We start from the raw sequence: 26,051 nt of genomic DNA on the forward strand, positions 1-26,051 counted from the left end.
AGGAATATTACATACAGGTAGTTCTGGGCAGTGGTCTAGAGGCTAGCCTGAAAAAGTGGCTCAAATCTTGGAACCGTTGGCATTGAACTGGAGGATTTAGGTCGTAACTGCATGGAAGCAGAATTGTGCATGCAGTTGGGGCCTCATAACCACACTCTTGCCTTGTTGTGTGTTTGGTTGGGGTGTTAGATCAAAGAAAAAAAATGTTCCAAATGAGGATTGATCACCTGGGAAGTTTTTTCAGCTCCTAAGTCATCTGTAGTCCTTGTATGATGTTAATAAGTGTCTATTCTATAGGCCCCACTTCCTTAACTGGAACTTGGGGGTCAGGTCATGTCATAGTGACAATCATCTCATGTTTACCCTGGCGACCTTGTGAATTTGGGTAAATGTGGGAGCATGTGTTACATATCCACTTACTTGAAGAGCCATAAAGGACTTTGTCCAAGGGTAAGTGTCCCAGGAGTCATATTGCCTACTCCAATATGGAGTGATCTATAAACGTGCATGTGAGGAGTCACAGTGCCCATGCAAGGATGGAGTGATCTATAAACGTGCATGTGAGGAGTCACAGTGTGATCCGGATTTAAACAGGAACGCAATAAAATACAGAGATAACCATAAAGACAAATATGCAGCGGAAATAATACTTCATTTCATTACTGTAAAATACTAAAATATGCTTACAAATAGAAATGGAAATAACCCAGCTAGGGCGATGGTAGCTTATCTCTGAGAAGAGATGTGTCGGCTACATGCCTCTGAAGTGTTCTCCAAAAATTGTGTTACAATGAGGCTCAAGGGCCTATTTATTGTTGAGAAACAATGGAAAACCCTTCACATTCCAAAACCTAACCCTAGAAGATGAAACGCCAAATTGTGGGCCCCGCTTTTGGGTAAGTTGGTACATCAACTTCCCGGGGTCGCAAATTGGTCGTACTATCTCCGTTTGACACGCATGATAGCCCGTTGGAAAGATCTCTCCGAGGAATATGACGGAAAAGACGATTTTTAGACAGAAAAATTGCTGACGGTGGATTTCCCAAAAATTGTCGTTTAGGGCCTCAAAACGGCTCTGGAAATTTAGGACCCGAAAAAACTGCTAAAAATAGTAAAATGTGCTATAATTAAGGAAACAGAAAAACTGAAAGAGACAGTTGTGGGGGTCCAAATGGGATAGGTGGGTGGCCACCAACATCCACCTGGATCACAGTGCCCACCCAAGGATGGAGTGATCTATAAACATGCATCAACATAACAAGCTCATGAAATTTTCATATTGTTAGACTTTGTCTTGTATGACGGTGTGAGATTGATTCTTATTCAAAACCCTGTTTTGAAGAAGAAATCATTAAATGTGTTTTTTAGAATATGTAATTTGTCAAAATGTTTCAAAATTCTTCAGCTCTTCAAATGGCAGTAGCTTCTGCAGCCAGATTTACCAAACAGCTTTAAAAGCTCCAATCCCTGCAGAAACAGCCAAAGAAATCATCAGATGTGTCAAAATGCTTCAAAGTTTCCAATTCTTCAAATGACAGCCCTGTTTCAGCTTCAAAGGCAACTCTATCACCGCATTATCTTCACCAGTTTCAGCAAACAGATAGCTCAATTTTCCATGGAGCTCAACATGAGGATCAACACCCGCTGACAGTTTTAAATTAGTATTAAAATTACTGTCGCAGGTATTCAATTGCACACAGGGAATGGGGTAAACGATTTATGAATCTCTATCCTCAGTACACTACTTGGGATAATCCTAAGGATCCTAAACGACAACTAGTTATTGGTTATGTATCCCCAGATTACTTCACACATTCAGTCTCATATTTCATAGAAGCACCTCTTGCATGCCATGATTATAGCAATTACAAGGTGGTCGTTTATTCTGCAGTTGTTAAGACGCAAAGACACATAGGTTTAGAGAAAGATTTCTGAAGAAAGGTGGGCTTTGGCAAGATATATATGGAATTGATGAGAAGAAGGCCTGCTCCAGTACAGGCTACATGGATTGGTTATCCAAATACAACTGGTTTGCCGACCATTGATTATCGATTTACAGATTCATTGGCAGATCCTTTGGAAACAAGACAGAAGCATGTGGAAGAGCTTGTAAGATTGCCAGGATGTTTCCTCTGCTACACACCATCTCCAGAAGCAGGGCCTGTTGTAGAAACACCTGCTCTTTCTAATGGATTCATCACCTTTGGAAGCTTCAATAATCTCGCCAAGATAACACCGCGAGTTTTGCGTGTATGGGCAAAGATTTTGTGTGCAATTCCTACATCACGACTTTTTGTTAAGTGTAAGCCCTTTTGTTGTGATAGTGTGAGGCAGAGATTTCTTTCAACCTTGGAGAATCTCAGATTAGAGTCTTTGCGTGTTGATCTTTTACCTATGATTTTGCTTAACCATGATCACATGCAAGCATACTCCCTAATGGATATCAGCTTGGATACATTTCCATATGCAGGAACGACCACCACATGTGAATCGTTGTATATGGGCGTTCCATGTGTTACCATGGCAGGGTCTGTTCATGCTCACAATGTGGGTGTAAGCCTTCTGCACCAAGTTGGTTTGACAAATTTAATTGCTCAAACTGAAGATGAGTATGTCAGCAAGGCATTGGAGTTAGCTTCTAACATTCCTTTGCTCTCATCTCTGAGGATGTGTCTTCGGGAACGGATGTTGAAGTCCAAGATTTCTGATGGACATAACTTTGTTCATGGTTTGGAATCAACATACCGAAAGCTATGGCACCGGTATTGTGAAGGGAATGTTCCTTCCCTGAGGCGATGCAACATGGAAAACCTACAAGAGGGGTCCACAACTATGTCAGGGGTTGGTGTTGAGGACATGCCTAATGATGCAAATGGTAAAGAAATTTTCATTACGCGCACCTCTCTTTTAAATGGCGTGAATCCCACTTCACTACCTATCCCCATTTTTCCAACCCTGAAACAAAGGTAAATGGAGAGTCCCAGTTAGTGAAGCAATGAGGAAACCGATGTAATTAGTGATGTTTGAATATATTCAGGTTGTGTCCTACAGGCCCTGGTTGCATTTAATTGAACAAACGTGGAAGTCACCAATTAAAACCAGGTCAGAGGAAATTTATTTCAGTCAATTTTCGTGGAGGTTCTGCTGGTTCCAAAGATGCACATTCCGAATGACTGTTGTTGTCCTTTGAGAAACGAGCACATGTTCTTTGCTATAGTTCTTATGCTGAGTAAGAGGTTGTTGGAGCTACATACCATCAAGGAATTATTGTTACCCTAAGGAACACATATTTTCTTTATGGAGTATAAGAGGCATTAACCTGCACTCCTATTGTAATGTCTTGACTCTTGAGTATGGATCTCGTATAGATTTTATCAGTGATGCTGTAAAATACTCGAATCCATGACTGTGCCCACCTATGTAAATTAGCTCACGGGTTTAGTCTCAATGATCCTGATGCAGACTCTGAGAAATGACTATGCAAAGTATGCTCGCGAAAAAGATGACTTGGGTAGCAACAACTGGCTCATGAATATGGCCCAAGATCGCTATTCAAACGGAGCCAAAATACTTTAAATTGGAACAAAGATATACATCACAGCCTAAGACATAGGATTCGATTCCTATTTCAAGACTTCAGTTAATGATTCAAAGGGATCTGCGCTCCAGCATTTATCTCTTAATTGGCCATCAGAGGATTTTTAGAGGAACATTGTTCTATTTTAGAATAAATGGAAACGCTCTTTTCTTTTTTTATAACTGCAGGTGAAACATCGCCCCTGTTTTGGGGTCGATTTGCTTTTCCCTTAGCAGCATTTATTTATTGTATTAAAAATTCATTTGTAAAAAAGAGAGAGGAGGAGAGAGTTCTGAGAGCTGGTGGAGAACAGAGAGCTTCTATTGTACAGTTTTGATAGAGATTTTAATGAAAATACGCAACTCTGGCTTCTGAGATTCCTGTGGTATGAGATTTAACATTTGTGTCCTCTTTTGTTTCATATGTAGCCTGTTATGTGTTCATGTCATTTCATGATCGTTTCCATTTGAACAAATGAAGTGTTAAGGTAGAATTCATAATTTATATGCTCTGCCTTTAAGTTTGTTCATATTTAATGTTTTCTTCTGTTTGACAAGGATTCATCTTCTATGCCCTTGTCATCTCCTCAGCAGTCTTGCCATCCCATTTAATCTCAATTTGATGTTAAAATTTCTTGCCTACCTTGCCTCAGGAGATAATCTGTGTTTTTGATTACATTTCTCTATTCAAGGTGTTTCTTTGCCCCATGCAGCCCAGAAAAACCCCATCATTTTATTAAAAACCCCTTTTTATCAATTTACTAGCCTAAAATCAGTTTCTTTTAAAGTCATCTCAGCCCCTTTTAGAAAACTTTTTGCTGAGATAGACTGGAGAGAGCCCTCTCCTGTCCTCGTAGGGCTAGCTACGAGGCTAAGTGGTTTGATGTTACCTTGAGTTTCGCTTTTTTCAGCCTGAGCCAAATTCAAGCGCTAACATATTGGCGACCATACTGGGGAGAACATTCGACTTGTTGATTGTCTTGTCCCAGTACATGAAATCAAATTGCAAATCTGATGCTGATGGTGGACAGCAGTCAGACACATATGCAGGCTGAACCATTCATCTGGCGACTCCAATTCGATCCAGACATTCCAACGCTTGTTGATTCACTCATGCAATGGTAGGGTATGTGGCAAACCCTGCCCTGCGTGAAGTTGTAGAAGAAATAAGAAATGAGTTAGCAGATACTGAATTTGATGAAGATGTTTTCAGTGCCTTGCTTCATTGGTTGAAATCTCCAAAGTTCCCTTGTTTCAAAACTAGATTTTGTGAGTTAGTTGTTGAAAGAATCAAAAAGGAGATTCAATATTTAGATGATCAGATCCAGTCATATGATTTCCAAGACCCTAAAAAGTTCTTGGAAATCCTTCCTCCATTGAAACAAGAAATCATAGAATTGCCTACAGATGTTTACATTGACAGTGTGCAGCTGGAGGTATGTATTGCAGAGTTGGGGCAGCCAACAGAGTATGGCTTTCGCGATCCAATTGCGATGTACATGGAAATGTTTTTCAGTTTGATTGATAGATCAGGCTGTCTTTTCCGTGACCAAGGTCATTACGTGCATGAAGGGCTGCCAGCAATTACATCTGTGCCCTCGCGGAAGCATTCTCAAGAGGCATCATTCTCAGGTTTACTTGAATGGTTGATCTGGCACTTCAGTATTACCTGATCTAGTGTTTTTGCATCATAGTAGGGTAGATATTGTAAATAAATAAGCAGCATTTTGTTCCAGTTTCATTACAGTTTAGTTTGAAGTTTGCCAAGTCAGTCTTTCAATCAATTCAGTCAGTTTCCAGTTAATAAGTTGAGTCTTCAGTTGTGTCGATTTGTTGGAATGATGACTCCATTGCCCAATGGACGGAGGCACTGTCTGCTCTCCCAAAGTTCTACGGTTCTTGGCACCTTCAAAAAGCGGCAGCTGCCATCCCTAGTGGAGCCGATGTTAGACTCCATCTTGTATGATAGTGTGAGATTGATTCTTCTTCAAAACCCTGTTTTGAAGAAGAAATCATTAAATGTGTTTTTTAGAATATGTAATTTGTCAAAACGTTTCAAAATTCTTCAGCTCTTCAAATGGCAGTAGCTTCTGCAGCCAGATTTACCAAACAGCTTTAAAAGCTCCAATCCCTGCAGAAACAGCCAAAGAAATCATCAGATGTGTCAAAATGCTTCAAAGTTTCCAATTCTTCAAATGACATCCCTGTTTCAGCTTCAAAGGCAACTCTGTCACCGCATTATCTTCACCAGTTTCAGCAAACAGATAGCTCAATTTTCCATGGATCTCAACTGAGGATCAACACCCGTTGACAGTTTTAAATTAGTATTAAAATTACTGTCGCAGGTATTCAATTGCACACAGGGAATGGGGTAAACGGTTTATGAATCTCTATCCTCAGTACACTACTTGGGATAATCCTAAGGATCCTGAACGACAACTAGTTATTGGTTACGTATCGCCAGATTACTTCACACATTCAGTCTCATATTTCATAGAAGCACCTCTTGCATGCCATGATTATAGCAATTACAAGGTGGTCGTTTATTATGCAGTTGTTAAGATGCAAAGACACATAGGTTTAGAGAAAGAGTTCTGAAGAAAGGTGGGCTTTGGCAAGATATATATGGAATTGATGAGAAGAAGGCCTGCTCCAGTACAGGCTACATGGATTGGTTATCAAAATACAACTGGTTTGCCGACCATTGATTATCGATTTACAGATTCATTGGCAGATCCTTTGGAAACAAGACAGAAGCATGTGGAAGAGCTTGTAAGATTGCTAGGATGTTTCCTCTGCTACACACCATCTCCAGAAGCAGGGCATGTTGTAGAAACACCTGCTCTTTCTAATGGATTCATCACCTTTGGAAGCTTCAATAATCTCGCCAAGATAACACTGCGAGTTTTGCGTGTATGGGCAAAGATTTTGTGTGCAATTCCTACATCACGACTTGTTGTTAAGTGTAAGCCCTTTTGTTGTGATAGTGTGAGGTAGAGATTTCTTTCAACCTTGGAGAATCTCGGATTAGAGTCTTTGCGTGTTGATCTTTTACCTCTGATTTTGCTTAACCATGATCACATGCAAGCATACTCCCTAATGGATATCAGCTTGGATACATTTCCATATGCAGGAACGACCACCACATGTGAATCGTTGTATATGGGCGTTCCATGTGTTACCATGGCAGGGTCTGTTCATGCTCACAATGTGGGTGTAAGCCTTCTGCACCAAGTTGGTTTGACAAATTTAATTGCTCAAACTGAAGATGAGTATGTCAGCAAGGCATTGGAGTTAGCTTCTAACATTCCTTTGCTCTCATCTCTGAGGATGTGTCTTCGGGAACGGATGCTGAAGTCCAAGATTTCTGATGGACATAACTTTGTTCATGGTTTGGAATCAACATACCGAAAGCTATGGCACCGGTATTGTGAAGGGAATGTTCCTTCCCTGAGGCGATGCAACATGGAAAACCTACAAGAGGGGTCCACAACTATGTCAGGGGTTGGTGTTGAGGACATGCCTAATGATGCAAATGGTAAAGAAATTTTCATTACGCACACCTCTCTTTTAAATGGCATGAATCCCACTTCACTACCTATCCCCATTTTTCCAACCCTGAAACAAAGGTAAATGGAGAGTCCCAGTTAGTGAAGCAATGAGGAAACCGATGTAATTAGTGATGTTTGAATATATTCAGGTTGTGTCCTACAGGCCCTGGTTGCATTTAATTGAACAAACGTGGAAGTCACCAATTAAAACCGGGTCAGAGGAAATTTATTTCAGTCAATTTTCGTGGAGGTTCTGCTGGTTCCAAAGATGCACATTCCGAATGACTGTTGTTGTCCTTTGAGAAATGAGCACATGTTCTTTGCTATAGTTCTTATGCTGAGTAAGAGGTTGTTGGAGCTACATACCATCAAGGAATTATTGTTACCCTAAGGAACACATATTTTCTTTATGGAGTATAAGAGGCATTAACCTGCACTCCTATTGTAATGTCTTGACTCTTGAGTATGAATCTCGTACAGATTTTATCAGTGATGCTGTAAAATACTCGAATCCATGACTGTGCCCACCTATGTAAATTATCTCACGGGTTTAGTCTCAATGATCCTGATGCAGACTCTGAGAAATGACTATGCAAAGTATGCTCGCGAAAAAGATGACTTGGGTAGCAACAGCTGGCTCATGAATATGGCCCAAGAGCGCTATTCAAACGGAGCCAAAATACTTTAAATTGGAACAAAGATATACATCACAGCCTAAGACATAGGATTCGATTTCCTATTTCAAGACTTCAGTTAATGATTCAAAGGGATCTGCGCTCCAGCATTTATCTCTTAATTGGCCATCAGAGGATTTTTAGAGGAACGTTGTTCTATTTTAGAATAAATGGAAACGCTCTTTTCTTTTTTTATAACTGCAGGTGAAACAGCGCCCCTGTTTTGGGGTCGATTTGTTTTTCCCTTAGCAGCATTTATTTATTGTATTAAAAATTCATTTGTAAAACAGAGAGAGGAGGATAGAGTTCTGAGAGCTGGTGGAGAACAGAGAGCTTCTATTGTACAGTTTTGACAGAGATTTTAATGAAAATACACAGCTCTGGCTTCTGAGATTCCCGTGGTATGAGATTTAACATTTGTGTCCTCTTTTGTTTCATATGTAGCCTGTTATGTGTTCATGTCATTTCATGATCGTTTCCATTTGAACAAATGAAGTGTTAAGGTAGAATTCATAATTTATATGCTCTGCCTTTAAGTTTGTTCATATTTAATGTTTTCTTCTGTTTGACAAGGATTCATCTTCTATGCCCTTGTCAGCTCCTCAGCGGTCTTGCCATCCCATTTAATCTCAATTTGATGTTAAAATTTCTTGCCTACCTTGCCTTAGGAGATAATCTGTGTTTTTGATTACATTTCTCTATTCAAGTTGTTTCTTTGCCCCATGCAGCCCAGAAAAACCCCATCATTTTATTAAAAACCCCTTTTTATCAATTTACTAGCCTAAAATCAGTTTCTTTTAAAGTCATCTCAGCCCCTTTTAGAAAACTTTTTGCTGAGATAGACTGGAGAGAGCCCTCTCTTGTCCTCGTAGGGCTAGCTACGAGGCTAAGTGGTTTGATGTTACCTTGAGTTTCGCTTTTTTCATCCTGAGCCAAATTCAAGCGCTAACATATTGGCGACCATACTAGGGAGAACATTCGACTTGTTGATTGTCTTGTCCCAGTACATGAAATCAAATTGAAAATCTGATGTTGATGGTGGACAGCAGTCAGACACATATGCAGGCTGAACCATTCATCTGGCGACTCCAATTCGATCCAGACATTCCAACGCTTGTTGATTCACTCATGCAATGGTAGGGTATGTGGCAAACCCTGCCCTGCGTGAAGCTGTAGAAGAAATAAGAAATGAGTTAGCAGATACTGAATTTGATGAAGATGTTTTCAGTGCCTTGCTTCATTGGTTGAAATCTCCAAAGTTCCCTTGTTTCAAAACTAGATTTTGTGAGTTAGTTGTTGAAAGAATCGAAAAGGAGATTCAATATTTAGATGATCAAATCCAGTCATATGATTTCCAAGACCCTAAAAAGTTCTTGGAAATCCTTCCTCCATTGAAACAAGAAATCATAGAATTGCCTACAGATGTTTACATTGACAGTGTGCAGCTGGAGGTATGTATTGCAGAGTTGGGGCAGCCAACAGAGTATGGCTTTCGCGATCCAATTGCGATGTACATGGAAATGTTTTTCAGTTTGATTGATAGATCAGGCTGTCTTTTCCGTGACCAGGGTCATTACGTGCATGAAGGGCTGCCAGCAATTACATCTGTGCCCTCGCGGAAGCATTCTCAAGCGGCATAATTCTCAGGTTTACTTGAATGGTTGATCTGGCACTTCAGCATTACCTGATCTAGTGTTTTTGCAGCATAGTAGGGTAGATATTGTAAATAAATAAGCAGCATTTTGTTCCAGTTTCATTACAGTTTAGTTTGAAGTTTTCCAAGTCAGTCTTTCAATCAATTCAGTCAGTTTCCAGTTAATAAGTTGAGTCTTCAGTTGTGTCGATTTGTTGGAATGATGACTCCATCGCCCAATGGATGGAGGCACTGTCTGCTCTCCCAAAGTTCTGCGGTTCTTGGCACCTTCAAAAAGCGGCAGCTGCCATCCCTAGTGGAGCCGATGTTAGACTCCGTCTTGTATGACAGTGTGAGATTGATTCTTCTTCAAAACCCTGTTTTGAAGAAGAAATCATTAAATGTGTTTTTTAGAATATGTAATTTGTCAAAACGTTTCAAAATTCTTCAGCTCTTCAAATGGCAGTAGCTTCTGCAGCCAGATTTACCAAATAGCTTTAAAAGCTCCAATCCCTGCAGAAACAGCCAAAGAAATCATCAGATGTGTCAAAATGCTTCAAAGTTTCCAATTCTTCAAATGACATCCCTGTTTCAGCTTCAAAGGAAACTCTGTCACCGCATTATCTTCACCAGTTTCAGCAAACAGATAGCTCAATTTTCCATGGATCTCAACTAAGGATCAACACCCACTGACAGTTTTAAATTAGTATTAAAATTACTGTCGCAGGTATTCAATTGCACACAGGGAATGGGGTAAACGGTTTATGAATCTCTATCCTCAGTACACTACTTGGGATAATCCTAAGGATCCTGAACGACAACTAGTTATTGGTTACGTATCGCCAGATTACTTCACACATTCAGTCTCATATTTCATAGAAGCACCTCTTGCATGCCATGATTATAGCAATTACAAGGTGGTCGTTTATTATGCGGTTGTTAAGATGCAAAGACACATAGGTTTAGAGAAAGAGTTCTGAAGAAAGGTGGGCTTTGGCAATATATATATGGAATTGATGAGAAGAAGGCCTGCTCTAGTACAGGCTACATGGATTGGTTATGCAAATACAACTGGTTTGCCAACCATTGATTATCGATTTACAGATTCATTGGCAGATCCTTTGGAAACAAGACAGAAGCATTGGAAGAGCTTGTAAGATTGCCAGGATGTTTCCTCTGCTACACACCATCTCCAGAAGCAGGGCCTATTGTAGAAACACCTGCTCTTTCTAATGGATTCATCACCTTTGGAAGCTTCAATAATCTCGCCAAGATAACACTGCGAGTTTTGCGTGTATGGGCAAAGATTTTGTGTGCAATTCCTACATCACGACTTGTTGTTAAGTGTAAGCCCTTTTGTTGTGATAGTGTGAGGCAAAGATTTCTTTCAACCTTGGAGAATCTCGGATTAGAGTCTTTGCGTGTTGATCTTTTACCTCTGATTTTGCTTAACCATGATCACATGCAAGCATACTCCCTAATGGATATCAGCTTGGATACATTTCCATATGCAGGAACGACCACCACATGTGAATCGTTGTATATGGGCGTTCCATGTGTTACCATGGCAGGGTTTGTTCATGCTCACAATGTGGGTGTAAGCCTTCTGCACCAAGTTGGTTTGACAAATTTAATTGCTCAAACTGAAGATGAGTATGTCAGCAAGGCATTGGAGTTAGCTTCTAACATTCCTTTGCTCTCATCTCTGAGGATGTGTCTTCGGGAACGGATGCTGAAGTCCAAGATTTCTGATGGACATAACTTTGTTCATGGTTTGGAATCAACATACCGAAAGCTATGGCACCGGTATTGTGAAGGGAATGTTCCTTCCCTGAGGCGATGCAACATGGAAAACCTACAAGAGGGGTCCACAACTATGTCAGGGGTTGGTGTTGAGGACATGCCTAATGATGCAAATGGTAAAGAAATTTTCATTACGCACACCTCTCTTTTAAATGGCATGAATCCCACTTCACTACCTATCCCCATTTTTCCAACCCTGAAACAAAGGTAAATGGAGAGTCCCAGTTAGTGAAGCAATGAGGAAACCGATGTAATTAGTGATGTTTGAATATATTCAGGTTGTGTCCTACAGGCCCTGGTTGCATTTAATTGAACAAACGTGGAAGTCACCAATTAAAACCAGGTCAGAGGAAATTTATTTCAGTCAATTTTCGTGGAGGTTCTGCTGGTTCCAAAGATGCACATTCTGAATGACTGTTGTTGTCCTTTGAGAAACGAGCACATGTTCTTTTCTATAGTTCTTATGTTGAGTAAGAGGTTGTTGGAGCTACATACCATCAAGGAATTATTGTTACCCTAAGGAACACATATTTTCTTTATGGAGTATAAGAGGCATTAACCTGCACTGCTATTGTAGTGTCTTGACTCTTGAGTATGAATCTCGTATAGATTTCTTCAGTGATGCTGTAAAATACTCGAATCCATGACTGTGCCCACCTATGTAAATTATCTCACGGGTTTAGTCTCAATGATCCTGATGCAGACTCTGAGAAATGACTATGCAAAGTATGCTCGCGAAAAAGATGACTTGGGTAGCAATAGTTGGCTCATGAATATGGCCCAAGAGCGCTATTCAAACGGAGCCAAAATACTTTAAATTGGAACGAAGATATACATCACAGCCGAAGACATAGGATTCGATTCCTATTTCAAGACTTCAGTTAATGATTCAAAGGGATCTGCGCTCCAGCATTTATCTCTTAATTGGCCATCAGAGAATTTTTAGAGGAACGTTGTTCTATTTTAGAATAAATGGAAACGCTCTTTTCTTTTTTTGTAACTGCAGGTGAAACAACGCCCCTGTTTTGGGGTCGATTTGTTTTTCCCTTAGCAGCATTTATTTATTGTATTAAAAATTCATTTGTAAAACAGAGAGAGGAGGAGAGAGTTCTGAGAGCTGGTGGAGAACAGAGAGCTTCTATTGTACAGTTTTGACAGAGATTTTAATGAAAATACACAGCTCTGGCTTCTGAGATTCCTGTGGTATGAGATTTAACATTTGTGTTCTCTTTTGTTTCATATGTATCTTGTTATGTGTTCATGTCATTTCATGATCATTTCCATTTGAACAAATGAAGTGTTAAGGTAGAATTCATAATTTATATGCTCTGCCTTTAAGTTTGTTCATATTTAATGTTTTCTTCTGTTTGACAAGGATTCATCTTCTATGCCCTTGTCAGCTCCTCAGCAGTCTTGCCATCCCATTTAATCTCAATTTGATGTTAAAATTTCTTGCCTACCTTGCCTCAGGAGATAATCTGTGTTTTTTATTACATTTCTCTGTTCAAGCTGTTTCTTTGCCCCATGCAACCCAGAAAAACCCCATCATTTTATTAAAAACCCCTTTTTATCAATTTACTAGCCTAAAATCAGTTTCTTTTAAAGTCATCTCAACCCCTTTTAGAAAAAAATTTGCTGAGATAGACTGGAGAGAGCCCTCTCCTGTCCTCGTAGGGCTAGCTACGAGGCTAAGTGGTTTGATGTTACCTTGAGTTTCGCTTTTTTCAGCCTGAGCCAAATTCAAGCGCTAACACATATGAAGGAGATATTTCAGCTAAGGAGAATTTTGTTGCACCCAATGAGAATACCTCCCTCGCTAAGAGGGAGTGTTGATTTTTGTAGCATTGGGAGCTATTATCGTATGCTTAAGTCGGTCTTCAAGAAAAATCAAAATAAATTTATTTTTGGGGCATCAAGTTGGCTCAACCACATGAAAGGTTGTGTCCCTTAAGCTAATTCACCCCCATTCAACTATTATATATACATGATGTGACATTTCATTTTCAACACACCAACGAAGAGGAATGAAGGATAATCTCTTTTAAGAGAAGATAGAAAAAGGAGTCGTAATCTTGAGGAAGGAATCCACAACCAAGGAGCAATTATTTTAAAAAAATTGTGGTTATAAAGGAGCCGAGGTAGGGCATATTTGGAAGGCCGCAAGAGCCACGCGTTGTAGGGACTATCATAAATATTGAAGAGGACAAGACGAGGCCTATTGGATGCTGAAGGCTTGACTGATAGTTTTTACTTGAAAATTGGCATGGGATTTTAGAAAAATTGGATTTGTAAACCTTGCTGAAGAATCATTTCTCCTAAAGAGAAGTTATTGGGTTTTCTCCTAAGGTTGGTTTCTAGTGTAAAAATATTATCTCTATTATGCATGGCTATCTTTCTATGATAATTATTGTTTCTGCTACATTTACTATTGACATATCTATGTATAATTCCTCAATGATATCAATGACATGGGATAAATTGATTGAAGATCATTAGGTAGTAATTATCAGACCATAAATTTGTTTTCTATTATGCATCTTGTAAGAAAATTCAACATGGAGGATCAAATCAAATTTTGATTAGATTAGATTGCTTCATGATGTCCAAACCTTTATTTCAATGGAAACCACTGATGGAAGAAGGAATCTTTCCATTTGTGGGCTCAAATCACTAGCCCATTAAATTATCCCCAAGTTATTCCTTGGCACCAATGACTTGCACCCTTGAGGTTTGAACATTTGTGGCTAGATCATCAAAAATTCATGACAGGCATGAAAATGTGGTGGCCATTTGGAAAATTCAAGCCTATGATCATTAATGTTCCAGTTTCAAGAAAATGTAAATCAGGTTAAACAACTTAAAGAATGGAATTAAAGAGTTTTTGGAAACATCCTTTTTAAGAAATGAAAACTTGAGAAGAATATGAAAGCATTTAAAGCTAGCATTATTGTCAATGGAAAGACTAGGGATCAAGAAAAACAAGAGAAGCATCTTAGGTAGAAAATTAATATCTAGGAGAAATAAGAATACGTTCATGCAGGAAAAAATTAAGAATCTATTGGCTAAAATAAGGAGACAAAAAATTGATTTTTTTCACAATTCCATGCTAACAAGAGAAAAGATAATTGCATCTCGAGCCTAAAATATTATGCAAAATAGAAGCTAGAAGAAAATCGTGACATTGTTTATCAACTAAAGGGTCATTTCAACCAAATCTTGGAACCACCAATGGATGGACAAGACATCATTGATTATGTTCTAGTATTTATCCCTTCATTTGTCTCTCTAGAGAAGAATTGAAGTCTTTTAAATCCCATTTCCCTTGAGGAAGTGGCTACTAATGTAAATTTCATGTCTTCTAGAAAATCTCCTAGGCTTGTTGGTTCTACAATTGATTTCTTTCAATCTCATTGGCCCATCATCGGTGAAGATATTTAAAAGGTCATTAAAAAATAAAAAAATTTAGGTAATATAATTCATGCCTTTAATTCTTATTTTATTGATCTTATACCTAATGAACATAATCCTCGATCAATTAACAAATCAGGCCAATTGCATTATGTATTGTCACCTACAAAAGCATTTCTAATATTATTTATGCAATAGGCTTAAGCCCATATTTCATAAAATAATATCTATGAAGTATGACGGATATGTGAAGGGTTCCCAAATTCCAGATGGAGATATTGTTTCTCATGAAATCATCCATCCTTTAAAGGTCACCAAAACCTTAGGATTTTTTTTAAAATTAGACATGTCCAAAGCTTATGATAAATTGAACTATATCATTTTAGAGAAACTTCTACTTTCTTTAAGTTTTTATCTAGCCTAGCCCAACTAGATAAAAAGTATTATCCCTTATGCCTTCTTCATCATTATGGTCAATGGCTCCACCTCAAACACCTTCAATCCCTCTTGTAGCATTCAACAAGGTTATCCTCTCTCTACTTTCTTGTTTATTCTCATGACATAAGGTTTAAGTAGGATATTTTAAATTTGTAATTCATTATAACTACATCAAAGGATTTCAAATCCATCTTTGAGAGTTAGATTGTATCCCACTTTCAATTCATTGACGATACCATCCTTATGAAATTCATATGATTTATGAGGCATAGCAAGAGTAAGCACCTGATTTTTTCCTTCAACATATCTATTGCTATTGAGAACAATATTACTAACCTTATTGGCTTTTAAAGGGTCTCCCTTCCCTCCAAATACTTGGGAGCTCCCCTTTTGGTTACTTCCCTTTGTAATATCTCCTAGAAATACCAGCTTTCCAAAATTGAAGACAAGTTGAACAACTAGACTTTATGTTCCATCAATCTTCCTACCAAAATTACCTTCCTAAAGCCTACCCACCAAGTTATTCCACTCTATCTTTTTTTCTTGTTCTTATTTCTTCCTCAAAAGCCCTCAAATCCATTATATACATTCAAATGGAATTCTTGAGTGGGAAGGCACTAATAGAGAACACAACTGGGCCCTGGTCATCTGGGACTTTATCTCCCCCCCAAGGTTAGTAAGGATTTAGGCATCAAGAAAACACCAACCATCAACAAGTCTTTCACCACTAAAACTTGGTGGCTCTGGTAAGAAATCAAGGAGCATTATGGATCAATATTTGGAAAGTTAAATATGCCAACCAAAACCCCAAGAATATCTCATCACATTAAATGAGGTTGGCATTGCCTCCTTTATATGGAACAATGACAAATAATAATCCCTTGATCTAGACCCATTCCTTTTTGGAAATCAAATTCAATTAACAAGCACTATTTTGGGAGGATACATTACAAAAAGAGACTATAATTAACCTTAATCGACTCCTTTAGATTCCAAAGACAAACTCATTATCTTGAATGGCATAAATTCAACCAATATTGGTAGGTAAAAAAGAATGTTGGCTAAACAATTTATAGGAATTGGATCTCCAAAGAAGTTCCCCCACCCTTAGCTCTCTAAAGACGAAATATAACTTTTGGATTCTTACTTGAAGGAATGGAAAATCAATGTTCTTCAAGGCCATGTCATCCTCTTCTAGGGCGCCCAAGATAGTGGAAGCTTCAAAATCAAAGGAGACTATGCATTAAAACTTGCCATGCTAATTTAGAATCAAAAGCCATTTGGAATGCATAATTAAGGCCAAAATTTTCCTCTTTTATGTGGATTTTATCCCAAAAGAAAATCATCACTTGGGATTGTCTCGTGAATAGAGGCTTAAAAAAACCAATTATTTGCTACATGTATGGGAAAAATGAGGAAACATCCAATTATCTCTTTAACAAACTATGTTTAAGAGGAGCCTCCATCTTCAGATAATATAATATAAACATAATGAGTGCTAGAATCACCTTGGAGAATTGGTGACAAGCCCCTTTCAATGACATTATTCTTAATAAACCTTGGAATACATATCTAGGACATATATATTGGATTTGTCTAGAAGGAACACAATCGTAGAATATTTAAACAACAACATTGAAACATTGATGATATGTGGTCATTTTCCATACCTAAATAAAAAAATCCACGCTTTTCTCTTCATCAATGGATGCATATATCCTTCAAGGTAGGGATAAGCTCATTTTCATAGATTGTAAGTTTAGTCTTGCTCCTCAAGCCACTTCAAGAACAACTAGAAAGATATCCCCTTCTCTAGAACATTGGATAATCCCCCCACATTATCTTGTCATATTAAACCTTAATTGTATGATGAAATACAACCCTATTTTTGTAGGAGTTTGGGGCATTTTCAAAAATGCTAATGGTGAAATCTTGTATCTCTTTTCCATTTATCTATGTAGAAGTACCAATAAAGTTGTTAAGCTTGATGGGATCCTCAAGGGGATCTCTCTTGCCACACAATTAAGATACTTGATCTTGATGGTGGAAGGGAACTCTTCCATCATTATTCATACCCTTACAAAGCTTTAGTGTGTTTCCAATCGATGCAAGGTTTCATCTAATTGGCGTTTATCCCCTAAATTGTCTCATGTGGATAACTTACTCAAAAAATTTAAAACTAGCACTCCCTCCAACATTTGTAGAATAGCTAATGGTATAGTGGACTGCCTTACAAATTGGGGGGTTGAATATTTAGGTCAGGACCTTTCCTCCTTGTGGGAATCTTTAGAGCAGGATCAACTTTGCTCAGATTACGTACATTTAAATGTGATTGAGAACAATCCCACATATAAAAGGTATAGGGTTTATATCACACCATTCCCTTAGTACATAAAATTATCATTTTTCTCTTCTGGGATATGTTTAGAATTCCGATTGAGGGTAAGTAACCTTATATTATATAATTGTTGATTTCTTGGTTGGAGTATTAATTCCATAGGAAGCCCTGCTGGTAGAATTTTGGTTCCATGTCTTGTCTTGTCTTGATTTTAGGGTCGTATTCTTAGTGCTCCAATTAGTATCAATCCCTCAAGCATTGTGATACCAAATATAAGAGTGGACATAATATCCTATCTTTGACTCTTGTGGAAATGGGATCATACCCTTATTATAACAATTTATGATCAAAACTATTTCTCATATATATATAATATTAGTGTATTCCCCTTATTGTTATTTTTATTGTAGCCACCTATTGTTATTGTTGTACCCATGTATCCCCCATGTTGTTATTGCTTTTTCCCCATAGAATCCCATTATTCTTATTGTTTCGTCCTTATATTATTATTATTATGTAGGCTCTAATTATATTGTGACCCCTTAGAGTCCTATATATACCAAAGAGGTCTTATCATTTGTATCATCCAAGAATTGTTCATTTATGTGATGTAAAGTAGGTTTCCCCTTTGAAGAGGCTATTTCTCAAGTCATTGATCTATCTTTTCTTTAGGTTTGTGAGTTGGATGCATAACATTTGGTATCAAAGTTTTGGATTTTAGGGTTTCGCATCTTCAAATAGGTCATCTTGGAATTTTCGCTATAACTTTATTTATATGAGGCTACAGATGTTGAAATTTCAACAATGTGGAGACAAAATATTGGTGAACTTCATGTACAAATTTTAGATCTTGATTCGCTATATTTTCATAGATATGATATGAGGAAGTTAGGGTTTTTGTAGGCTACAGAATTCCATCTCAAACAAGTGACGTAGAGAAAATTGTCATTTCTCTTTGAGCATCAGATTTGAATTTTGTAAAAAAGTGACTAAAAGCGAACAAACTTTATTTTTTCATGTATCATTTTCAGGGCGTAAGGTCGAAACAGTGACACATGTCTCTCCGTAAAAGTTCGCTCTATTGAACCAATTTATAATCAGGTCGTCATGGGAGATTAGGCATAAATCTTTCTTGAAAAATATAATCTCGATTTGACTTATGGGGTTAGAAAGAATACTCAGAGGGATACCATAGGATGAAATTTCAAACCTTGGAGATCCAAAATTACAAAGATACAACAAATTCAATATCGAGCTCCTAAAAAGCAAGAAAAATATGTGTATTTTTTTAAATTTTACATAACTTTTGTTTGAAAAAATAATTTTAAATAATTCAAAGGGAATAGTGAAGCATATATATCATTGTTTGCTTCAAAAATCCCTTGAAAGAAAAAGATGATACACATTGTAAGAAACCATAAAGCTCTACTATGACGCATGAAGAAGATGAAGAAATGCAACATGATATATCAAAAAAAAAAAATTCCGAAGAAAAAGCGAACTTTTTATTAAGAGAATAAAAAGTTACATTGCAGATGCCAAGCATTTCCGTAAGTAACTGCTTGCTAGAACAAGCATACAGAACACAAAAAAGTCTCCTTCTGAGACTGAAGCCCGTGAACAGAGCAGAGAAGCAGTAAAAAAAACAGCTGTGACACAACAGCTATGACCCGAGAAGGACTCGGCTGTAAGAAAACGAGCAACAGCAATAAAAACCATAACAGTTTGTAACCAGCCTTTGGGCCTCCTCAACAGAGAGGAAAACAACCCACAAAAAATATATGTGAGTTTTTGAAAAAGAGAGTCTGAGTGACATAGTCTGTGCAGGAAAAAAGAGAAAATATAAACAAAAATAAACATAGTATCATCTGAAAGGTTAAAGATATGGCGGCACATCTGATGAAACTATCTGTCCTTGACAGTCTTCCACTATTTTCCACCCTCCCAGAGCTTGCTGCAAACCTTCCTTAGAAAGCTTGTCCGCGTCATCATTGTTGTCCCTGTAGATATGGCATATGGAGAAAGAGTTAAAAGATGACTTTAATCCCTGAATATCTTGAAGCATGGGTTTAAGTACAAGATTTTTGCATGAGCTTTTTCCATTGACCCAGTTTATAACATTAAGGGAGTCTCCGAAGATCTGAATAGTGAAGGTGTTTCTTTGGATAAGCCAACATAAGAGCAGTCTTAAGGCTGAAAGTTCTGCGTAATTATTTGTACCAGACCCCAAACCAACAGATGCTTTGAGGGAGTGGTGGGCATTGAGGTGAATGACAATTCCTGCGCCTGCTGTGTTGTTTTGGGAGGCTCCATCAAAAAAAGCCCAGGGAATACCATCTTTTATTTGGACAGGTTTGTCATGATTTTGAGGCCTCTTCTCTTCAGGTTCTGGGATGGAAGCGTAAATGGAGACTACTTGAATGGCTGTGATGGAGGCCGGGGTACCCTTATCTTGAAAAATAGATCTGTTTCTGGCAAGCCAGACTCCCCAGCAGATGATAGGGGGGAGGTTCCTCAGGTTCCCTTCTGGATAGTGCTGCCACCAGCTATACCAGGCCTCGTCCAGATTCCCATTTCCCCAGTGCAACTTTTTGTTCATCAGTTTTTCAACCTCCCTCCAGATTTTAACTGTTTCCGAGCATTGGAGGAACAAATGGGATATAGATTCCTCTGATTCTTTGCAGAGTGGGCATCTCCCCGGGCCGAACATGAAACGAGCCTGAAGGATGTCCCAGGTAGGAATTTTTCTTCTGAGGAGACACCAGAGAAAGAGTCGAGCCTTAGCTGGGCATTTGAGTTTCCATAAATGTTTCGCCCACCACTCTGGATTCACCCACCCTTTCCTGGATTGGATGAAATTATATCCATCTTTTGGGGAGTAGTCACCTGTTTCACCATGGGCCCAAATCAGGCTGTCTGGGGAGTCTGAAATTCTAACATTTGAGCGTACGAGTTCTTGTGTGTAAGATGACCATTCAGCCCACCACCTCTGATCAAGCTGCAGGTCCTCACCATCTTTCCATGCTTGGCACCAGATGCTCGAAAGGCCCACCTTTTCCACCTGATCTAGAGTAAGGATATCTTTTTCTTCTAAGTGCCTAATTAGATCAGGTGAAAGGGCATAAGATTCATTGCAACCGATCCACGGGTCTTTCCCGATCTTCAGATTTCTACCATTCCCAATCTTCCACGCCAAACCTTGTTCAATAACTTTGAAAGAAATTACTGTAGCCTTCCAAATCACAGAAGCGTTCTGCAAGGTCTTGACAGGATTTCTTATCCAATCCTCCAAAGGCATCGGGTCTATATATTTTCTTCTTATCACTTTGGTCCAAAGGTTATCCATCTTTATCAACCTCCAACCCGACTTTGCTGCCAAAGAGAGACTGAAATCAGGAAGATTTTTAATGCCCCAGCCTCCCCATTCTTTGGACCTAGCCACTTTGTCCCAACCCACCCATGGGAGCACATGGTTTTCCTTGGAACCGTCCCATAAAAATCTACTGCAGATTCTTCTAATCTTTTCCAAAATCCCTTTTGGGACCCAAGTTAGAGCAGCCCAATACACTGGGATAGCCAAAAGAACGAACTTGATCAGCGTCAACCGGCCTGCTCTCGAGAGCCATTTGAAGCTCCAATGATTGATCCTGGATTCTATTTTAGCTATCAGCCAATTCCAGTCCTCCTTCTTATAAGCATTTGGCTTAAGCCAGAAACCCAAATATTTGAAAGGGAGATCCAAGGAACTAGGCTGGAAGGGTAGAACCGATTGGAGCCTTCCTCTCTCCTGAACTGCCAGACCTGTCATTATCAGCTGGGATTTTCTGAGGTTTATCTGCATACCTGTTGCTTTCAGAAATAGATCTAGAATAGAATTTAGTTCCTTTATTTCTGTGAGCTCAGTATTTGTGAAGATTAATATATCATCAACAAAAAGGAGATGTGAGATAAAAAGATTTGTGGCTACCTCAATACCTTTTACCTTCCCCTCTCTTCTGGCCTTGTGTATCAACTGGCTGAGACCTTCTGCAACTAGGAGAAAGAGCAAGGGAGATAGAGGGCACCCCTGCCGCAGACCCCTTTGACCTTTGAAGAAAGGGGTGGCTGCCCCATTGACGAGAATTGCATAGCTTACATTTGAGATACAGCCCATTATCCAACTGATAAAAGCAGGTTTGAAACCCAGGTGGGTTAGCAGCATCCTGAGATATAGCCAATTTATCCTGTCGTATGCTTTTGATAAATCAATTTTTATAACTGCACCCTTCTTATTCTTTTGCTTCACACTGTGCATGACCTCCTGAGCTACACCAATGGCTTCATGAATTTGTCTTCCCGATAAGAACCCAAACTGTTCCAAAGATATTTGTCTTGACAACACCGGTTTGATTCTATTTGCTATCACTTTTGCTATTATTTTGTAAATACTGTTACATAGGGAGATTGGCCTAAAGTCTTCCAAAACTTTCCGGGGCTTCCTTCTTTGGGATAAGGGCTATGAACGTGGCGTTAAACAGACTATAGATTTCACCTTTTTGCCTAGCCTCCTCCACCACTTCAGTAATTTCTAATCCTATAGAATCAAAAAAGTGGAGAAACAACTCAATGGACCAACCATCTGGTCCAGGGCTTTTCTCTTTTGCCATGGATTTTATTGTAGCTTCCACTTCCTCCTTCGTGACCTCACACATAAGATCCTTCGCTTCGTCCTCCTCCAAAAATCTTGGGAAACATTGGGCTGTCCTTATAACCTCCGCAATAGTAGTTCCTCCCAGATCAGCAAAAAGGTTTTGAAAATGTCTCTGGCCTAAATCTGACAGAGCTCGAAAAGTCTGCACTTCCCTGCCATCTTCATCTTTTAGACACCATATTGTATTTGCTGATTTCCTCCCTTTGGCATGATTATGGAAGAACCTGGTATTTTCATCACCTGCTTTAAGCCAGATTGCCCTACTCTTTAAACGCCATTCTTCTTCTTTGTCCAGGAGGAGCTTTGTTTTAAGTTTCTCCAGCTGTAGAATTTTTTCTTTTGTATCCTGCGACAGATAGCCCTCCCCATCAATGCTTTCCAACTTTTTAAGGTCCTCACTGATTCTTGTGAGTTCCTCTTTCTGAGCTTCCTTCCTCTCCTTTGCCCAGCTTATCGTAGCTTTCTTCAGTCTTTTGAGGTTTTCCATAAACCAGAAGCCTTTCTCCTCTAGTGCATTGGCTTCCGGGTGTTTCCATGTTTGCCTGAAAAGATTGGAGAACGACTCCTCTTTGAGCCAAGAAGAATTGAACTTGAAAGGGGCAGGGGGCTTGAGGGGAGGGGAGGAGAGTTCTAAAAATATAGGAAAGTGATCAGAGAGACCACCTTCTTCAATCCATTGTCTGAACATAGGGATCTTAGCAGCCAGCTCCTCATTTATGAGAAAACGGTCAAGCCTTTTTGCCACTCTTGCATCCCCAGTTCTCCTGTTTCTCCATGTAGGCTTCAACTTAAGAAGATTTATGTCCAGGAGGTTATTGATCGAGAACATATTTAGGAAGAAATCTGACAGGGGGTCTTCTCTGGCTGAGGGCCCCCAAGCCTCCGCTCTCCCAATAGAGAAATTTAAGTCCCCTCCCAGCACCAAAAATTTGTCATTTAAAAAGGATTTTGACATCAGATCATTCCAGAAAGATACCCTATCCTGGCAGGGCCCATACACATTGCAAACGGTAAGAGGGAAAGAGAGTTCTGTGGAAAGGATTTCCATTCCCATAGCCTGTTTCATACCCCACACATTGCTGACCTTTATCCTTCCTTCCTTGTAGCCGATGGCCAACCCACCAGAGTGTCCATCTGAATCTAGTGCTATGAACCTCCATCCAGGCATCAAAGCATTTAAAGCTGCTTCCACCTCTAACCCTCTACCGAGAGTCTCTTGGAGGAAAAGGATGTCAGACTTTGAGTTGAGAAACATCTCCCGAAGAACCAGTTTTTTGGGCTTACTGGCTAAACCCCTACAATTCCAAGAAGACAGGATCATTTGATAACCTCTTCCGGGGCCTGCGCTGCTCTAAGTGCCCCTGGGATAGATTGCTGTTTCCCATCTGCTACATCGAATTTTGCTTTAATTTGAGCCATGGAGAAATTTGATTTTCTACCTCTTTTTTTCCTGGATTGGCTTTGAGAGGGGAGAGGCCCTATACCTCCAACAGAGACCGGGATGATAGACTTATGGTCGTGGGAACGAAGGTTATATGGGCAGGAGGGAGGGGGGGCCGATGGCCCAGGATCAAAGGAAGCACCTTCACTGTTCAGATCAAGGGAGGGAAGGGCGGCCGAAATGTCTTCTACTCCTAACCCTTCTTTATTTTCTTTACAGTTAACAGTATTATCCTTTACATTTAAAGAAGAAAATATTTGCGAAGGAGAACGATCCATACAAATATCCATAGGTTCTGTAATATGAGTTGGTGAAATATAAGAATCAGAACACATACCCATTGGTTCTTCAGAAGGTTGCTGAGGCCTTTCGGATGGCTGATCCTTTGCGAGTTCTTTCCCATGATCAGGTTCCTTTACCAGCAGGGCGTCCAGATTGTCCAGATGGTCTTGATTCGACGGCTGCACATCCATTGGGGCTTTTATCTCCTTATTTGCATTATTCGGCTCCGACGAGGGATTCTGACCTTGAAAATGATGGTATGGGCTGTAAAAATTCTCCCACTGTTCCGGCTCCTTTGGATATCTCCGCCTTCGCCTTCCAAGGGGGCACTCCTTTGCCAGGTGCCCGTATTCGTGACACCTATGGCACCTGAAGGGAAGATATTCATAGTCCAATAACTGTTCAAAGACCATATCCTTATATTGCAGGTTAATTCTCTTTGCAAGACCTTTGCCGGGATTTAAGCTGACAAGGATTCTAGCCATGGCTTGCTCCCGAGAATGAAGGAAAGACATATCTGCTTCCAGATAGGTTCCCAATCTATCCCCTATTGCTTTGAACACCGCTTCCGTCCATAGAAAATAGGGCAAACCAGGAGCCCTGACCCAAACCGGGTAAATATCAGTTTTCTCTCGTCTAGCATCGAACAGAGGAGTCCATTTCTTTAGAAGGATTGGGATGTTCCCAATCACCCAGTTTCTAGCAATAACCCAGTCGGCCGAATCTTTGCTTTCGAATCTGAAGAGGAACCACCCTTTTGCCAGGGTTGAGGCTTTGAAAACCCTTTTTTCTTCGCCCACCGACCAGTTCTTTTCTCCCCATTCTTGCAGGAAACTGGGAGAGAACTTCTTCCCTCGAGCTCTTCCCACCACTGTGCAGTCCGCCACCTCCAGAGATTCTTCTATACTCACCTCCATTCCTAAGACCAAGTTTCCTTCCAGTGCCTGTTCTCCAATAGGTCTATTTTTCTTTCGCTTTTCACCTCTTTTCCTCCCACCAAAAGCCTCCTCACCGCCCTCTCTATCTACTTCAGCCCTTTGGGTGCTAGGGTTTGAAGGAAAAGATGTCAGAGAGAGATGGGGAATCTCTGTCTCACGAAAAGAAGAATCTGGAAAGGGAAGAGTTACCTGAATACCCGGAATCTCTACATGAGATGTCTCTTGAGTCTCTGTGGAAGCTGCTATCGCTTTGTTCGGCCGTCCAGGATGGCCTTTTGGAGAAACCAGGTCTTTCCCGATAGAAACCCTAGTTAAAGTCGATGCGCTACCGGTCTTTTTCTGACCCGACCGCTCTGCTCTTGAGATAAAGTTAACAATGTCTTCGAGACCCCCGGATAGAACTGGTTCTTCAAGGGGCGTGATTCCCTTGTTGCCATGGATCGAAAGACCAGCACTTACATGTAAAAGACCTTCGCCCGAACTGACAGGATGCTGAGCATCAAGAAACTCTAGCTGCGGAAACTCGGTCTCTTGAAAACCTTTGGTCAATTGAAAGAATGACTGTTGAATCCTTTGTGTTTCTGGCGTGAGAGCACCAGTTCTGCATGACCCAGAGTCGCCAAAATACCGCTCTATGTTTTTAGCGGTCGGGTCTTTGCCCCAAACAGACAAAATATCTTCCATTACCGGGTCTAAATCCACTAACTCCTTGGGATTTACCATGGTTTCGAGGGCGGATTACAGTAAACAAACGGAAAAGAGATGTCGCCAGTGTGAAAGACAAAAGGGTTTTAACCCTTGTTCCCACCTGTCCGCCCGAACCAAAGAGGTTACCTACAGCTGCCCGTTTCGCCTTGACTGAATGCTTCAGAAACCTGTGAGAAAAATACCTGTCCTCCGGTCGTCGTGCCCAGTCGATGGCCCATACCCTGCTCAGTCAGGCCCCGGCTCTAGCCGGACCCGCGATCAAACCCTGCTCCTTCCTTTCATCGCCCCCCTCAATATATCAAAATTACAAGACCAAGTGCAACAAATTTCTCTCTCGCAAAGAGCAACCAAAAATGAATTAGAATCTAAAATGGATGGTTTATAAGTAAAATTAAAAGGAAACATGGAGGTTTTTAAAGTAGACATGGACGCAATGAATGTCAGGTTGGAAGGGCTGAAAAATTTGTTGCAAGAAATGCTTCCCATTGGTGAAAAGGTAATCGATGAAAATCATGATGAGGACAAAAAGAATATGAATTATGATTTTAGAGACTCCAATGTGGGGTTTAAG

The 26,051-nt window shown here is 39.8% G+C and overlaps 3 pseudogenes across 1 annotated transcript; all 3 read left to right on the forward strand.

The window, feature by feature from the left end:
• Positions 1-3,325, forward strand: part of LOC149250451 (putative UDP-N-acetylglucosamine--peptide N-acetylglucosaminyltransferase SPINDLY) — a 28,364-nt pseudogene extending 25,039 nt beyond the window's left edge.
• Positions 3,326-3,447: 122 nt separating this feature from the next.
• LOC149250452 (putative UDP-N-acetylglucosamine--peptide N-acetylglucosaminyltransferase SPINDLY pseudogene) lies at positions 3,448-7,455 on the forward strand (annotated as a pseudogene). Its single transcript, XR_016265437.1, has 3 exons — positions 3,448-3,485; positions 5,922-7,114; positions 7,277-7,455. The product of XR_016265437.1 is annotated as a putative UDP-N-acetylglucosamine--peptide N-acetylglucosaminyltransferase SPINDLY pseudogene (transcript).
• A 186-nt stretch (positions 7,456-7,641) lies between these two features.
• LOC149250453 (putative UDP-N-acetylglucosamine--peptide N-acetylglucosaminyltransferase SPINDLY pseudogene) lies at positions 7,642-11,606 on the forward strand (annotated as a pseudogene).
• Positions 11,607-26,051: the final 14,445 nt, after the last annotated feature.

This window comes from Pinus tabuliformis, chromosome 7 (assembly GCF_031772625.1).
Source record: "Pinus tabuliformis cultivar Carrire ecotype Pingquan chromosome 7, CPIR1, whole genome shotgun sequence".
In the NCBI taxonomy this organism is placed as follows: Eukaryota; Viridiplantae; Streptophyta; class Pinopsida; order Pinales; family Pinaceae; genus Pinus; species Pinus tabuliformis.